Source organism: Eucyclogobius newberryi, unplaced genomic scaffold (genome assembly GCF_026437365.1).
Source record: "Eucyclogobius newberryi isolate DKJ021-1_F unplaced genomic scaffold, fEucNew1.0.hap1 SCAF_1, whole genome shotgun sequence".
NCBI lineage: Eukaryota > Metazoa > Chordata > Actinopteri > Gobiiformes > Gobiidae > Eucyclogobius > Eucyclogobius newberryi.
In genome coordinates this window covers 44731476-44748006 of record NW_027315723.1, presented here as the reverse complement: position 1 = coordinate 44748006, position 16531 = coordinate 44731476, and positions in this window count along the sequence as shown.

Sequence of the window (16531 nt, the reverse complement as noted above, 5' to 3'; positions counted from 1 at the left end):
AGATAGGATTTAAACCAGCTGAGGGCTGTTCCTCCAACACCTACATCACATTCTAACCTCTGCAGTAGAATGTTGTGGTCGATGGTGTCAAACGCTGCGCTGAGGTCCAACAGAACCAGGATTGAGACCAGTCCATCGTCAGCGGCTAATAACAAATCATTTGTGACTTTAACTAGTGCAGTTTCAGTGCTGTGGTGGGCTCTGAACCCTGACTGGAAAACTTCAAATAAGTTATGGTCCTGCAGGTGGCGACAAAGCTGTTTTACTACAACTTTTTCAAGGATTTTAGAGACGAAGGGAAGATTTGAAATAGGTCTGTAGTTTACCAATAGGTCGGGATCTAGATTAGGCTTTTTCAGAAGAGGTTTAATGACAGCATGTTTGAAGGACTGTGGAACATAGCCACTTTCGAGTGAAGTATTTATTATATTAAGAATAGGGTCTATAATTAGGGGAAGAATGTCTTTGAGGAGTCTGCTTGGAATGGGGTCTAGGACACAAGTTGAGCTTTTAGAGGACATGATGGCTGAAGTTATCTCTGCTTGATCAACAGCTGTGAACCTTTCTAGGTTTACAGGTGGATTTATATGGGACGTTAGATTTACAGCTTGGGCTAGTTCAGGGCTAATAGCGGGGGTAATTTCATCTAATTTATCTCTGATTGTTTTTATTTTATTATTAAAAAATAGGAGGAAATCATCAGAGCTAAGTGTAGCTGGGATTGAGGGCTCTACTGCACTGTGACAGTTTGTTAGCCTAGCTACAGTGCTGAAAAGGAATTTAGTGTTACTTTTGTTGACTTCTATTAGATTTGAATAATATCTGGTTTGGGCCTTACGCAGAGCCTGCTTATAGGACAGCAGGCAACTTTTCCATGCTTTTAGGGATTCTTCGGTGTGAAAGCGACGAAATAATCCCTCTAACTTTCTAACTCTTTGTTTATGTGAACGCAGTTCTTGGTTGTACCATGGGGAGGCGCGCTTTGGCCTAATGACCTTCTGTTTTAACGGCGCGACAACGTCAAGAGCAGACTTCAGAGAATTCATGGTCAAGTCGACACATTGATCACTTAAACTGGGACTAAAACTGTTCTCAGCAGGATCACATGACATGTCACTGAATATTGGCTCTATTATTTCTTTGAATTTTGAGATAGATTTTTCAGATATTGTCCTTTTCATTATAACTTTATTTTGTGGGACTGGATGATCTTTAAGAATAAACTGAAAGGTAATTAGGAAATGATCTGACAATATAGGGTTTTGAGGGAGGACACTGAGGTCACTAATCTCTGTTCCATACGTTAGGACAAGATCCAGAGTGTGCGTGAGTCGGTTTATTTATATTTTGAGTGACACCAATGCTGTCTAACAAGGCGCTGAAGGCATTACTGAGAGCGTCATCACTCACGTTCACGTGGATATTAAAGTCTCCAACTATAACTATTTTATCCCAGGCTAACACTAAGTTTGATATAAAGTCAGAAAACTCTGTTAAAAACTCTGAATAGGGACCAGGAGGTCGGTAGATAACTATGAACAAAACTCCTTTTTGGTTTTTCATATTTGGACATGTGATTGACAGCATAAGGCTTTAAAATGAGTGAAATGCATTGTTAGTTTTAGGGCTCATGAGTAGGCTTGAGTGGGAGATCACTGCCACACCACCACCTCGGCCTGTGCTCCTGGCAGTCTGAAAGTTAACATGACTGGGTGGGGTGGACGCATTTAGTCTGACGTAGTCGTCTTGTTGAAGCCACGTTTCAGTTAGAGCTAGAAGATCTATGTTATAGTCACTAATTAATTCATTAACTAAGAGCGATTTGGAGGAAATTGCTCTAATGTTTAGCAGTCCACATTTTACGTGTTTATTCATTTGTGTATTTGTGATTGTTATTTTCCTTAAGTTATTTGGTCTGACGCCTGAAATATTTTTTCTGAGATGTGACTTTTTGGCATTATTTGTACGAGGGACACGAGGGACACGAGGGACACACACAGTCTCTATCTGTCTTGAATCTGAACACTTCACATGTAACAGAACGGGCGAGAGTTCAGCGACAGAGGAGCGTCTTGAACTGCTGCTCTGCACCTGGGGCTCATCCCTAGATGGTCACTTAACACGACTAAGACTATCGGTCAAATTCCGAACTAATAGGGATGTACCCTCCGAAGTCGGATGGATGCCATCCCTGCGTATGAGCCCGGGCTTTCCCCAAAACGCACTCCAGTTATCAATAAAGACAACGTTGTTTTGAGGGCACCATCTGGATAACCAGTTGTTGAATGCTGAGAGACGGCTGTACAATTCAGCATTGATCCGATTGGGCAGGGGACCAGAAAATATTACAGTGTCCGACATCGACTTCGCTAGGTCACACACCGCGGCTACTTGAACTTTGAGCACCTCTGATTGTCTCCGCCGGGCGTCGTTACCGCCTGCGTGAACCACGACTCGCCGGAAACGGGTCCTACTCCGCTTTAAGATCCTAAGGTTTCCTTCGATGTCACCCATTCTGGCCCCCGGGTAACACCTAACGCTAGCAGCTGGCAGCTTCACGTCTCTAACAATAGAACTCCCGATTACAAGAGTTTCTCTCGTGTGTTCAGCGGGCGTGTGATCGCTGAGGGGAGAAAACCTATTATAGACGTGAAGCTCACGGCGCTCTGAGGTTCGGCGCTTAGCGCCTTGTCCCCTCCGAACTGTCACAAAATGGTCCCTATTCTGTTCCTGGTCTAGTCCCGGCTGCACGGGAGACGCTGAGGGGCTGAGCTCGGCCTTACTGCTACTGCTAATGCTAATGCTACGCCCTGCAGCGCGGTCCGGTAGCCCTCGCGCTAAAACCGAACTATAACTGGACTTAAGCTCCTCTAAACAGCGGATCCGCGCTTCTAACTCCGTAACCCTGGCCTCCAAAACTACCACTACACTGCACTTCACGAACCTATCATCAGAGAAGGAGCCAGGGTTCTGACTCGACATATGACAGCTCAAACAGGTAAAGGTAGATCCAGCCATGACGCTAGCGGCTAGGCTACGCTAGGCTAGTTCAGACTGGAGCTAGAGAGTGAGGAGGGCTTTTTAATCCACGAAATACTGAAAAGCGAGCGGCTTGAGGCTCCGGATTGTTTGCGGAGAAATCAAACGTTCACTTTCGTGTATATGATGCGTAAATAGTGTGTATAATTCATGGATTAATCGGTAAAAGGCTCTAAGAACGAACAGCTCTGAAAACGCGACACACTCACCGGAAATGACGTCACCGGAGATCCAATTGTACATGTATATGTATGTGTATGTATGTGTACATGTATATGTATAAAATACAACACAAACAAGAATCCCAGAACGCTTTTCTTCATGGTCTTGGTTTTCAGTTGTTGTGTATGGCATAGTGCACCTTGACTAAGAACTCTATCGAGAGGGGTTTGAATCTCACGTTGGACTAGTGGCTATTGTAAGTCATTACATGAAAGCCATGTAACTGAAGATAGTTGCGGTGTACTTTGAGAGACTAACGTGCGGGCCAGTCCAGATCGCCTCGCGGTCGGTCCGCCTTTTGTCTGGAGAAACTTTTTTACGGGATTATTATATTGTTTACTTGGAATTTTCTATTATTTCTTACCTTGGATCTTTCACGTACCCCCTGCGGTACCCCCTCCGGTGGAGGGAACTCATTTCGACTGCTTGTATCCGTGATCTCGTCCTTTCGGTCATTACCCAAAGCTCATGACCATAGGTGAGGGTAGGAACGTAGATTGACCGGTAAATCGAGAGCTCCTTCAGCTCCTTCTTCATAGCAACAGTCCGACTGCATCACTGCAGCCGCTGCACCGATCTGCCTGTGAATTTCACATTCCATCCTTCCCTCACTCGTGAACAAGACCCCGAGATTGAACTCCTCCACTTGGGACAAGGACTCCCCACCCACCTGGAGAGGGCAAGCCACCTTTTTCTGATTGAGAACCTCCAAAAACTCGGATTTGGAGGTGCTGATTCTCATCCCAGCTGCAAACCCTCCCAGTGCATGTTGCAGGTCCGGGTTTGATGGAGCCATCAGGACAACATTGTCTGCAAACAGCAGAGATGAGATCCTGTGGTCCCCAAACTGGAGACCTTCCGACCCCTGACTGCTGCTAGAAATTCTGTCTATAAAAACTACGAACAGACCGGTGACAAAGGGCAGCCCTGGCGGAGTCCAACGTGCACTGGGAACAGATCTGACATACTGCCGGCAATGCGAACACAGCTCCGGTCATACAGGGACCGGACAGCCCTGAGCAAAGGGCCTCAGACCCCGTACTCCCGGAGGACCCCCCAAAGGACACCCAGAGGGACACGGTCGAAAGCCTTCTCCAGATCCATAAAGCAAATGTGGACTTGTTGGGAAACTCCCATGAACCCTCTCTCAGTGTTCCATGACCAGGACAAAAACCACTCTGCTCCTCTTGAATCTAAGGTTCGACTATCGGTCGGATTCTCCTCTCCTGTACCCTGAAATAGACCTTACCGGGGAGGCTAAGGAGTGTGATCCCTCAGTAGTTGGAACACACCCTACGGTCCCCCTTCTTAAACAGAGGGACAACCACCCCGGTCTGCCAGTCCAGAGGCTCTGTCCCCGACCGCCACGCGATGTTGCAGAGACGTGTCAGCCAAGACAGTCCTCCAACATCCAGAGACTTGCCACTGAGGAGTTTGCCAACAACTTCAGTAACTTGGCCGTGACAGACGTGACAGTGGGATTAAGGAGGTCCTCAAAGTATTCCTTCCACCGTCTGTCAATATCCCCTGTTGAGGTCAGCTGGTCTCCATCCGCACTGTAAACAGTGTTGGTGAAGCATTGCTTCCCCCTCCTGAGGCGCCAGACGGAATTTCTTTGGGGCCGACCGATAGTCCTCCTCTATGTTCTCCCCAAACTCTTCCCAGCCCCGGGTTTTTGCCTCTGCGTCAGCACAAGCTACGGTCCGCCTGGCCTCCCGATACCTGTCAACGGCCTGAGGAGTCCTACAAGCCAAAGAGGTCTGATAGGTGTAGGGGAATGGAGATGGACATTCCACGGCCAGATAACAGAAAATCTCTCTTTGAACATTGGGGGTTTTTCATTCTCCCTGTCTCCCTCACCGCAGGGGAGCTGCTGTGACTTTTCTGATAACAGATCTTCTTCTCCCCACAGTCTTACAGGAAGACGCCCCGATGAACTATGTTTAATGTGATTATGCCATGAATGTTTTTCCGAATCAACTCCCTACACCGCATGTTTCACCTTGTGTTACGTATTTTTCCACTGTTTAAGGTTTTATATTCCCAATGCTTTAACTCGAGCGCCCATCACAGGTGAAAGAAGATGTAAAATGTGTCTACCTCAAGAAATAATGTGCACAAACTGCCAAAAGTGTTTAACGTGTAAATGTTAAAACAGGGTTCAATGTTTTTGCCATTATTATTTACGTTACTCCAGTTTTATTTTCTCGGTCAGGAAAATGTTAAACAGGAAGTTTTCGCAGTAGCGCCCGCCCCTTTCGCTCCCAGCATGCCCTGCGGGCCAGGTATCAAAAGGACGCTCCAAGCTAGAAATGCTCTCTTGTTCTCTTCTTCTCATCCCCTTTGTCTTCTCTCCTGGAAGCTGTCTCCACGGACAGGCCTTTCACTTTTCCTTTGTCTCAACAAAATCCGTCCGTCACGTGGTCGACAAGGCCATGCCAGCCCTGGACTCTGAAACCACCTGAAACCACCTGGAACTACCTGGAACTACCTGGAACTACGCTTAAGTGCTAAACCGGACAGAGACTTTCTTTGCTACTTCGTTTCTTTTCTTTTTGAAGTAATCTACGCCGTTTACGTGGATCAGCGCTACGTCCTCATCTGAGTAAAGGCCGCGTGAGGAGCTAACACGCCGCTAAAGCGTTCTACCGCTAAGGAACTCTCGGATATTACCTCCGTTGCCGCCGCTGCTTCAAGGAGGTCGCAGCACACCGCTCCACGCGACCCCTCGCTCCCCGGCGCAGCACACCGCTCCCCGGCGCCAAGGACCCTACAGCACGTCGCAGTCTCCTCCGCACCACGCGACGCCTCGCTCCCCGACCGCCGCCAGCTCCATGGCCGCCGCCCGCTTCACGAACCTTCGCCGCCACACCGCTCCACGCGACGCCTCGCTATGGACCTCGTCCGCGGACAAGGACCAGTCGGACCGAGTCTCTACAGAACCGTTAGCCGAGTCCATTGTGCGGTTCTCTTGTGGCGTGATTTGGGTAGAGCTCAGCTGTCCCTCCTCCCTTTAGCTTCTCACTTTCCCTCTTTTTGATATAGATTAGCATAGACACGTTTGGTTATCAAAGGCAAAACCCTGGTTTAACATTATCTGCATGAAATCTGCTGTTAAATCTGATATAACGTCACCTGTGATTTACCTGTGCGCATTTCTGCTCCGGTGTTTTGATTACCCTTTTGATAAATAAACTACACGAAAGAGTTAGTGACTATTGTTTGTTTGATTAGACTATGCGTAAGTCCCTGAATCGTGAAACACCCTTCAGACCCTTTTTAACGAGCGCGATTAAGGACCGTATCTTAGCTCTTTGGGTTTAACCCTGGTGCCCCGTCTTGTCTCGTTTCTGCTAAGAAATCTTCCTTAATCATAAACTGAATACATGTAGTTTGAGACCCTACATAGGCCTCTGTCTTCAGCCTGACGACATCCCTTACTTCCGGTGTCCACCACCGGGTTCGGGGGTTGCTGCCGCACGCACCGGAGACCTTGCGACCACAGCTCCGAGCAGCCGCATTGATAATGGAGGTCGAGAACATGGTCAACTCGAACTCATTGTGGTGGCTGAGCTGTGGGGCTATAAGCAAGCCCACACCAGCCCGCCGCCTCTGCCCATGGGAAACACCAGAGAAGTGGAGCGTCCAGCCCCTCTCGAGGAGATGGGTTCCAGAGCCCAAACTCTGTGTGGAGTGAGGCGACTATATCTAGTCTATACCGCTCAACCTCCCGCGCAAGCTCAAGCAAATTATGTTAAATAGCCCTGATCTAAGGACGTTGGGACTGTTATCTATTTGGTTATTTCCTAAGATAAGATAAGATATTCCTTTATTGTCCCACATGGGGACATTTCATTGATGCAACGCAGGTAGATACAGAGGCACATACAGAAGAAAAGAACAGATCACTTATAGGAAGTTTGAAAAACACTCTCAGTAGAAGATCTCATATAAACAAAAACTCCCATGGACAAAACCTCCCATTTCCCAACAAGGGATGGAGCGGAAAAATAATAAAGATAAAAATAAATGAATGCATACATAAATACCATTGCATGTGATCACGACAGTAATTGCACATGAATGTGTCACGACAGCACATGGATTGCACATGAATTTCCCAGTACTTGAACATGAATCACGACAGTAATTGCACATATGACGGAATTGCACATGGTTAGGTCAGTATTGCGAGTGTTCAGGACTAACAGTGTTTGTTATAAAGTCTGACAGCAGCAGGAAGGAAAGACCTGTGAAACCTTTCCTTCACACAGCGAGGGTGGATCAGTCTCTCACTGAAGCTGCTCTCCAGAGCGGACAGAGTGTCCTGCAGGGGGTGGCACTCATGGTCAAGCATCAATGTGAATCTAGCCAGGACTCTTCTGTCCCCCACCTCCTTGCACCGAGTCCAGAGCGCAGCCCAGGACGGAGCTGGACTTCTTGATGACTTTGTCCAGCCTCCTCCTCTCCCTCTCTGTGATGCTGCTGCTCCAGCAGGCCACACCGTACAGGAGGGCTGATGCCACCACAGAGTCATAGAAGGTCTTCAGGAGTGGCCCGGTCACTCCAAAAGATCTGAGTCTCCTCAGGATGTAGAGCCAACTCTGGCTCTTCCTGTACCGTCTGTGTTATGAGTCCAGTCCAGTTTGTGGTTCAGATGAACACCCAGGTACTTGTATGAGTCCACTCTCTCAATGTCCCTTCCCTGGATGTTCACGGGTAAGGGGGCAGTGGGGTGGCGTCTGCGGAAATCCACCACCATCTCCTTGGTCTTCCCCGCGTTGATGAGGAGGTGGTTCCGCTGACACCAGTCCACAAAGTCCTGCGCCAGTCCCCTGTACTCCGCATCATCGTCGTCCGTGATGAGTCCGATGATGGCAGAGTCATCAGAGAACTTCTGCAGGACACGGCTGTACGTGTCGTGTCTGAAGTCTGTAGTGTAAAGGGTGAAGAGAAAGGGCGCAAGGACGGTGCCCTGGGGCGCCCCCACACTGCAGGTCCGAGTGTCAGACACACAATCCCATGCTCTCACAAACTGGGGTCGGTCCGTGAGGTAGTCCAGGATCCACTCTGCCAGGTCATACTCCACACCAGCAGTCTCCAGCTTGTCCCTCAGGAGCAGTGGCTGGATGGTGTTGAAGGCGCTGGAAAGATCGAAGAACAGGATCCTCACAGAGCTGCCAGGCTTTTCCAAGTGAATGTTGAATAATCTGCTTTTCTAATATTGACCAATGAATGTTTCATTCTTTGATTTTCTAACTTTCTGTTAGTTAAAGGAATAATAGAGGATTTTTGGCGAGCAATCTGCGCCTCATTTCCTAGTGGCGTGGACAGCCGAGTAGTTCTCCCACATGTCAATCATTCCCTGCGTGCTACTGCACACCTGCAGCCTAGCGATGCGATCCGTCTTGCTAATAAACAAACACATGTGTAGCAGCGTGCTTCCGCACAAGGTTTGATGGTAGGTGTCTGCGTACATCTGGGGTGTGAATGTGTGTGTGAATGGGTGACTGGTTCCTTGATGTAAAGCGCTTTGAGTACCTTGACGGTAGAAAAGCGCTATATAAATGTGACCATTTACCATTTAGGTGTCCTCTTGGAAAAAACAGGAGGGGGCATTTTTTAAAAAGGGACTAACAGTCGCTTGAGTGCTCAAATCGGCAAAAAATCCTCTATTATTCCTTTAAATCAACATCTTGAGAATCCCTGTGAGGCAACAAAAAGGCATTTAATTGACCCTGGATATTTTACTTCCTGCTCACTTTTATTGTAAATTAGCAACTCAAAACCAGGAATCAAATTGTTTGTGTGTTTTATTCTTTTGCAGGTCCTTTTTTTTTTCTTTTTCTTTCTTAACATTCTTTTTTGAGAGTGTCTACAGAGCCGCGGCGCGCGGCCGAAACTGCCATGTTATTTTGTGCCGCGGCTCCTGAAACTGCTGCGCTATTCGAACGTGCCGTTTTAGACCGCGCCAGGTTAAGGTTAGGGTTAAGGTTAGGGTCAGGGTCAGGGTTAGGGTTAGGGTTAAGGTTAAGGTTAGGGTTAGGGTTAGGGTTAGGGTTAGCCATGAGGCGACATGGCAGTGCCGTGGTTCCTGAAACTGCTGGGCCATTTGACCGCGCCGCGGCTCTGCAGCCACGGCCTTCTTTTTATCATTAGGTGGTCATTCAGAAGGGCTGAAAGGTTCCTTGCGTGTTACAATTGATAGGCTCTCACTTGCTGCTGTATATCTGGCAAATGTGCATCCGACAAAAGCATCACAAGCAACCTCTCCAGCAGAGCTGGTCTGCTTTATGCTCTCTTCACTGCTTGCCATTGCTCTTAACACTGTATACTTGCTTGCTTTTGAGTCTTATGCATGCTGATCTGTGACCCGGACCCCCACGGACCTCTCCACTAATCCACCCCCCTGCCCTCCCAGCAAGAGGCCGGCAGGACAGGCTTGGATCCACACGCCCTGCTCTGTAGGGCCATCAGTCTCCATTAACAGGAGGGACATGGACTTGCAAAGCTTCCCTCACACGCATTAAGAGGAACTGGGTGTAAGATTGCTCTAACCAAGAGCCACAACGTTGGTGGGGATTCAATTCCAGCAACCAGACAAGAAGCAAGCAATAGACAATTCTATCGTTTACATTGATAAGTAGACAAACAAGCATCTTACAGTAGACTTAGTGGTCAGTAATCATTTTCGTAGAAACAATTGTATACAGAAAATTACACATTTGTATTATTTTTTAATCAATAAATTGTTTCAGATCTCAAATTGTGCTAATAGGTAAAGGTAAATCATATTATGATTTACCTTTACCTTCACACCTTTGGGGATAATGGCACCACCTGAAGAGTTGATTCTCCTCCTGAAGAACTGGTTCTTCTTCTGAAGAACTGGTTCTCCTCCTGAAGAACTGGTTCTCCTCCTGAAGAACTGGTTCTCCTCTTGAAGTGGCTCCAGCTCCACTGTCTATCTCGCGTCCGTCTGTCCTTCTGAGGGAGTCAGATCTTCACCGTGTAACTCCTCCAGATTTCTATTTTTTCCCAAGAAGGTTTTTTGTATTTTTTCCTGGCCGAGAAGGAGGGTCTAAGGACAGGGGACCCTGGGACACCGCCCAAATGAAATGTCATACAACCAAAGATGAACCATAATTTTGGTTACAGAATAAGCCCTCTTCTCATTGCGTCTTAGATCAACCTCTGTCAAACATGTGACCAATCATACAAACATGTGTACAATCATTCAAACGCTCCTCAAAATAACAGCTGAAGAGGTCTTCCATGAACCGGGGCTTTATTTTCCAATTTCTTTTATAGCATTTTCACAAGCACTAAAACACCACTAGCATGTAGCGTTACCTTAGCTAACCAGTACAACTACAATGACTTTACCACATCAGGGTAAATAAGTGTTAGACTTCAGCCCAAAACATTTTGGTCTGTAAAATGTTAAGATTCTTTCTTTTTGTGCATGTTTTTCCTTTGCCTATTGACCGAACAAAATAAATGTTTAGGAGACAGCAGTTAAAAGCATAATACAAATTTACTGTCTGCAATAATTGAATAAAATTAAGCTTTTACATTGATTGTCCACATACTGCGCTAAATATACTGAACTATTTGAAAAGTTTGTGAAATCTCCTTTCACAAACATGTTCTTCTGGTTTGGTGTTGTATTTACAGACACAGCTGACACAGGTGTGGGGGAACAGTTATGAGTGATCGGTACATTTATGAGTCATGGGCACAGCACTGATTTGCTGTTTTATGAGCTTTTATGTTGTTTTAATAGAATACTCAGCAGCAGAAGGCCGTCCCATCTGTTTGTGAGAGTGGGAGAGAGGGACACATGACAGGTGAAGGAGCAGGAGCAGACAGGAGACATCTTTGGGACTTGTCCTGTGAGAATGGCCAGTATGTGGAGCATGTCCTGGGCCTGTGCCATTGCTGCAGGTGTGAGTGAGGAGGATTCAGAGCGTGGCGCATCTTCAGCCCTTGTTCATCTGTGATGGAGCTTTGAAGGACACGGCTCACATCTCCAGCCGCACGTGAGAGTCTACAGAGGGCAGAGAGGAGACAGGCCGCCCGGGGCCACAACAGCTCACCCCTGACACAGAGTCTTCCTTTGTGATAGTCCACATGTGCACATGTACAGCAGGTGTGTCATTAGAGCAGTTAATGTAGAAGCTTGTATATAATGAACACTGTTACACACATGTACTCCAGTCCTTGGCCCCATGTCTCTGTCCTCTCCGAGTACAAGTCCTTCTGCCTTGCTGCCCCTCCATTCATCCTTCCAAGCAGAAAGCTCACACACACCCTCCTCCGCACATACACACAGACACCAGCGCAGGCCTAGGGGCTCCACCATCTGCTGCCCAGCCAGCTCAGACCCCCTCTGCACTGCCCATCTTCCCAACATATGCAGCCCTTGCCCTGGGTAAGGTGGCAGGCCAGTGGCCCCGGCCCAGGCCAAGAGAGGGCTGAAGGAGCACATATGCAGCCCAGACGGCCGAGTGTGAGAGTGAGGAGGAGAAACAGGCTCTCCCCTGGAAAAGCTATGACCATTTCTCGCTCGGCCTAGCCCATATGGACCCTTCCTCCATGTCCACATAGCCCAAGAACATGTACCAGGACCAGCGCAGGGACCACCAAGGTCGCTCTCAACAAGGACTGCTGTTGCCCGGGGAGAGGCAGCAGAGGAGGCAGCCTTGAGGGGCAGAGGAGAGGCTGAGGGGGTGAGGTGTGTGTTGGCGTTGTCACTCAGACTTCCCTCTCTCCCGTCACTCCTCTCAGTCTCTCGCGCTCCTGCTTTGTTAAACTCTGCCTCAGGGCAGAGAGGCACAAAAGGCAGAGGAACAAGTGTGACATTTTCATCACACGACTGTGTATTTGCGCTCACAGAGTGTGTATGTGCACTCACATGAGTGTGTACATGCCCCCACACATAAGTGTGTATGTGCGCTCTCAAAGTGTGTATGTGCTCATAGGACAGTGGCTGCTTGTTTTGTTCAATACAGCATGAATTACTCTGACTCTTCCATGGTGCTCCATATTTCATGAGTGTGTTTGCATGCGGCGCACACTCTGCTATTCTGTTTTGTCCCTGCTCTCTCTACACGTTCCAGGAGCCTGACAATGTGTCATTATCAGGTGGTTAGAAAAAACAAGCGGGACAAGGGCCAGAATCCCTTGGAAAGTTCACAGGTGCAGTGGTGCTACAGTGGAGGCTGGCAGCTCCTGTAGTTTACAACAAAGTTTAGATGAGCAACAAAGTGACTAAGTGAGCAGACAAACAATATCATGATGTAGATGGAATAAGGCTATTGCCATGTGGACACATCCAAACAAATGTGTGTCTCCAAATGTCCAGATGTCTGAAAGAATTAAAGTGCAACGCATACAGTGCACTGTTAGGAGCCAGTGCACATTAACATACATTTCACAGTCTGCTCTATTTCCAGATGTACTCATTTCCAGGACTCAAACATTTGTCTGGTGACTTGAGAGTTAGAGAGTTTCTGACCTCTGCAACATAAACAAGTTTGAAGTTTGTTAAAAGTAACGAGAATGCATTGGAAACACAGTGAATACATGCTTAAATATACAATTCATGATCTGGACTGACTTGCACATTAGAGACTTGGACTGCAAAAGTTGAGGACTAGGACTAGACCTGGCCTTGCACTTGGACTTGAACTCAGAATATACCTAATTTTCAACCTTGAATAAGCACATTTTTATCCAATATGGGCGAAGTTTGGTCTGGCAAACAGCGTTGCCGTAAAAGTATTTTTTACTTCCCTTGTCACTATCTACCTCTGTGCAAAATGTAATGATTTAAATTTTTTGGTCTATTCAATTCATTTTTTTTGGTGGCGCTGACACGCCAAATCTTAGAATTTTAGAAAAAGGAGATGGACAGAATAGAGAGAGGCACGAGTTTTAGAGGTGTGTAATTTTCCTGACTTTTTGTCAGTGTTCACTGGGTAGAAAGAACAAAGGGGGGTTTGTCCTAAGAAGAAAAAGACGAAAGAAGAGGGAATATAGTCGCAAGACGCAATGATCTGTCTGCGCCACGCCGCTACCTGCAATGCAAGAAGAGAGTGCCTCAATCTTCCACTTTTTATTACAGCTACTGTTGAATCCGCCTTTTCCCCTTTGCTTTACAAATAGGGGCATTATGTGTACTGAAAATGTACAACAATACAAAAATCTTGGGCTGGTTGGCTTATGACCAAAGGTTTAAGGAAAATAGGACTGACAGCAAATCTACTAAATCCATCAAAATTAGATAGGAAGAAGAGGGTATTTTTTTCTATGGATGCACTTCACAATTGAGTTCAATCAAGTTCTGTTAGAAGAATGTGAGTCTTTCTTTTTTTTTCTTTAGATTTTGGCCCGTAGGCTTTATTACTGAGAAAGAAGGGAGGACATGCAATAAATTGAGTCAGGATTCAAACTCACAACACTGCGGCCTTAACCACTCGATCACCGGGCAGCACGTGACCCGTTTTTTCATAATTCTATGTCAAGTGCTCATTATTCACAGGGAGAGGCTGAATGTTGGAGAAATTGTGGTTATAATTATCGTGTGTTCTGGGAGTGTTATATGTAATTTTAGATTTTATTGGTCAATCACTGCTTGCCTGATTGCCCTGACCGCACGCCACTGCACTCCATTTTTTGATTCGATTTTAACTAATCCCGAATCACGATGCATTCAAGTTCACTAACTGGAATGCATCTCTGGCTACCGAAACAATGTTTTTATAGTTTGTTATCTCAGAAACCAATCCGATACCAGTACCTTTTTTATTAACACAATTTAGTCTGATGCTGTGCCTTTATAAACATTATTGGGCAATGCTGAATTTGGCTCCATTTGGAGTAAGTTATTGCCTGTATGAAATAGGCCTACCTAAAAAATGCCCAATCATTGTTATAATGTATGTACAATATTACTCCTCCACAGTTTACAGCATCACTCTCAGTAACAAAGACATTAGGTGATGTTGTTGTTGTTTTATGGCGGTTGGCATCCGAGTGTTGCATTACCGCCAGACTTTATTCCTCAGACGTTTCGTAGTCCTCAGACTCTGTCGTAGTGATGTTTTAGACCTCTGTTTATAAAGGCAATGTTTTTGTTTGAGGCCTGTAAAAAGATTATGGCTGAGAGCGGATGGCTACTTAATATACATGTAAACAAAAGCATCAGCCCTGCTCCGCAGCTGATTTGACCAAAGTTTGGGTTTAACTTTTTAGAATCAGTGAAGTCTGTCAATAATAATAATGTTTTTATTTGCATAGTGCCTCCTCCGTGTGTGTTTTAGTCTGTGTTTTAACTGTGTTAACGATAGCATTTGTAGCATAATCTTTGGATGAATCTAGATCAGGGGTCGGCAATCTGCGGCTCCGGAGCTGCATGAGGCTCTTTAGCGCCCTCTTTGTGGTTCCCTGGAGCTTTTTCAAAAATGTATGAAAACTAAACTAGATGGGGGGGATATATTTGTTGTTTTAATATGGTTTCTGTAGGAGGACAAACATGACGCAAATATTCTTAACGTTTTCCAATGCAGTAAAAATGTTTATATGTAGCCGGGTCATATAATAGTTTAAAAGCTAGTTGCAAGTCTCTGTTTAGCCAGCAGATGTCACTGTGGTCAAATGTGAGCACAGTCACACTTGCGCACCTGTGACGTCACCACAGCGCGACAGCCGAGTGCCTCGGTGAGAGAAAGCAGAATTTGGTTCGTATATTGTGAATCTTTCTTTAAAATGAGCTTTTAGTACAAAAATAATCTTTGATATCGTTAGACAATGCTTTAAACTGCATCATATTTTAAGATTATTCTCCTCTAATTTTGTAGAGAACAAGGATCGATGTAGATCGACTACTAGCCCTGTGAAGCGTGTTACTACTGACGTAAGGGTAATTTGAAACAGCGTGACGGCGTGAGTTGCAATATTGATTGATTGTCATGTTTATTAATGTTTAATATTGTGTTTTTGGTTGTTGACCAAGTTTGTATTTGTGGTTAATGCAGAGGGGAGACAGTACTGCTCGTGGTCCTTCTGTGCTGAGTGTGGTCCGAGCAGTCTGTTTGCTTTTTTTTAAGTGAGTTAAGATTCATTGTCATACTGTGGGATTCTAATGTAATTTTATTTTCATTGTATCCACAGTCGAATGTATAAAGTAAGATGTATTTATTCTTTGCGTTTTCATAGGACTTTAAGCCCACTACTGTTGTCTTCTTTTTTTTTTTGTTGATTTTTATTGTGTTCCTGACACAGATATTAAAGTGTAAAGTATATTTTTTGAGTAAGCCAAATCAAACCAAAATTAATGCTGTTCTCCTCCTGAGGACAGTCGGGAAATAAAAGACCCACATTATTTTTTGGAGCTGCTGGTGTCTGTGTCCATCATTTTACCACCTGGCCACATATAATAAATATAAAATTTAAACATTTCTGTCAACGAAGATTTGCGTCATAGCCTGCGACGCTCGTTTCAGCGCGGCGCACGTGGGCGGCGCAGTGCCGGGCAGGTGGCTGTTGTAAACAAACCGAGGAATGGACCGAATCATTTGCTTGCCATGCCAATGCAGAAGGATTGTCTGCATGTTTGCTTTGTCATGACTAGTTGTCAAATAACAAAAAGAGTAATTTGGAAAGACATTTCCTGGATGACATGAAGGATTCTCTGCAAAGACAGCGAAGGAAAGGGACATTAAAATGGCAGACAACATCACCAATCGTCAAATCAAGGACGTTAATTCAGCTCCAGCATACTCAAGTGCCTGTGATGAGTCATGTGATGTGATCGATATTGACCAAGTAGCGCTGTTATATTCAGGTATGTGAACTTTGATGCGCCGACTTTGAAGAAATGATCAAATATATAATTGCAGGCTGTGTTCAATTCCACTGTTGCCCAGATACGGGGGGAAAGAGAAGAGGATTGTATTGTTTTTAAGGTTTGAAGAGCACTGCGTTTTTGTTTTTTTCTAATCCTCAAAATAAAATTATACCAAAAATCTGATTTCTTAATTGTATTTCTATATTTTCATCAATGCAACAAAATATGATACATTAACATTGTAATGGAAGTTAAACTTAAAGCACCAATCGTGTAGGAGAGTAGTCACGTGGTGCGTCACTCGTGCGCTGCAGGGAAAATAAACATTTTAATCGGGAACGCTCATTATGTATTTGTAGCCTTGTCATTTTGATAATATACTTACAGTCTTTGTTCCCTTCATATAAGGCTTATTAT